This window comes from Phragmites australis, chromosome 16, assembly GCF_958298935.1.
Source record: "Phragmites australis chromosome 16, lpPhrAust1.1, whole genome shotgun sequence".
Taxonomy (NCBI): Eukaryota; Viridiplantae; Streptophyta; class Magnoliopsida; order Poales; family Poaceae; genus Phragmites; species Phragmites australis.
Genome location: NC_084936.1, coordinates 17105547 through 17107587, shown reverse-complemented (window position 1 = coordinate 17107587; position 2041 = coordinate 17105547). Strand labels below are relative to the sequence as shown.

The window sequence follows — 2041 nt, the reverse complement described above, 5'->3', positions numbered from 1 at the left end:
ACAGTTTCAATATAAATTTCAACATCACAGATTTCAATAGCATGAAAGATTTCACAAAATTCAATATTTAACACAAGTATAATAATATTCACAACATCACAAGCCTATATTGCTAAGAGTTTTCCTCTCCCACTCACAAAGCTTCGGATGGCTAGCTAATTCGCCTTCATGATCAAAGAATCTGCCACTCTTGTGGATGACTTTGTGTATAATAAATCGGCACATGTCACGTTGGACGTTTTGGATATCTTCGTCTGTGAGAGATTGGATGGTACGTTGGATCATCCGTGCCTGGAATGAAAACACAACTAAAAGAGTTAAAACACTACTGACAATAAAAACATTACCAAATAAGAATATACAGACGCAATGATGACTTACATCCTCAGGGTTTATTATGTACCTCTCATTTACCTAAGAAATTGACAAACATAGTATCACAAAGAACGCTATTGAAACCTATATATGGATTTTGGTCTCATCGACAAGGCAAAGAAGCAAGTTCTTACTTTGTTTGTGGAGTTCCATTCAGCCAGTTGGCTCAGCTCAGCAATAATATTTGACACGTATTTTTCTGATTGAAGCTTGTTTGAGGAAGGAGGCGACTGGTAGAGAAAGAACTGTTTGAAAGTATATGAAGGCTTGTACTGCATGGCAACCAGAAACTTCAAGAAAGCTGCCAGCTTATTTTTGGATTCCACTTCGACTTTCACAACTTATGAGTAATTTCCATATGATACTTTCATCTTCTATACAGTCCTCACAAGTATCATCTCATTGGACCGTGTATCTCTGAAACAAAAGGTATTTAGATTTTGCCCAGTCTGCTCTGTCGTGGTTTTCTCACTAACAAGACATTCGACAGGTGGTAGATGCACCAGAAATCCTTGCCGTGATTGGCAAAGTACCTCACCTCTCTGAGTTTCTCAACTCCCTGTACAATTGCCAGTACAAGTCATTTTTTGCTGCATTCTGTAAGTGAGGATATATAAATAACTTGTCCGCACTCTTGTACTATTGTAAGATAATAATGTGCAAGCTTGTGTGGCTTATATTAGTATATGGTCAATAATTATTTTCAGCTGGCTTGACGGAGCAGATCAAGTTAGACCGTTATCTTCAGCCTCATTTCCGCTACTACATAAGGGAAGTGCGCACTGTTGTCTATTCACAATACTTGGAGTCATACAAGAGTGTTACGATGGAAGCAATGTCTGCTGCATTCGGTGTGACTGTTGATTTCATAGACCAGTGAGTATTGTTGCCCTGTTGCTGTAATCGATCTATGTGATTCCCATATACCTACACTCCTTTTCTCGTACTTTGCTGTATTCATAAGCTTTTCCTATCACTTGTTGTAGGGAATTGTCACGGTTCATTGCCGCTGGGAAGCTTCACTGCAAGATTGACAAGTTGCTGGTGTTCTGCAGACGAACCGACCTGATGCGAGGAATGCTTTCTACCAGGCTACCATCAAGCAAGGGGACTTCTTGCCGTACAAAAGCTTTCACGGGACATCGATTTGTAAGAATTGCTGTTTATGTTGGAGCTCCTTCGACGCCCTGCAAATGCTCCCCCATACAGGAAAGGTTGATCAACTTATTCACCTAGGCTCCCGTAGGACATGACCATTGCTCACCTTGAGAGAGAGGGGGGGGGGGGGGGGGGGCGGGAGGGGAGGGGAGAAAGTTTATGTTCTAAACGTGAATTTGGTACATGTATCCCAAGGGTTTATAGAATGAGAAAAGCGCAGATCCGTCTCATGAACGTTTATTCTGTTGCGGATCTGTTCTTTCACTTCGACTCTCATATCGGTGGTTATGTGCATTGCTTCTTAAGTGCTATGCCCTTTTGACCTACATAAAGTGATCTGATATGCAACACCTTCATTAACTACCAGTGGAATTTTTGCACTTCACCAAGGTGTGACATTTTGTTTCCAAAAACCTGCTTTCGCCGACGAAATTTCCAGCAAGGTAGTTCAGTTGCAAGACCATACCATCTCAATTTTGTGCTGTATAGCCACTCCACTTTTCAACTA

The 2041-nt window shown here is 41.1% G+C and overlaps 1 pseudogene; it reads left to right on the top strand.

The window, feature by feature from the left end:
• Positions 1-465: 465 nt before the first annotated feature.
• On the top strand, positions 466-1652 carry LOC133895093 (26S proteasome non-ATPase regulatory subunit 6-like; annotated as a pseudogene).
• The last annotated feature ends 389 nt before the right edge of the window (positions 1653-2041 follow it).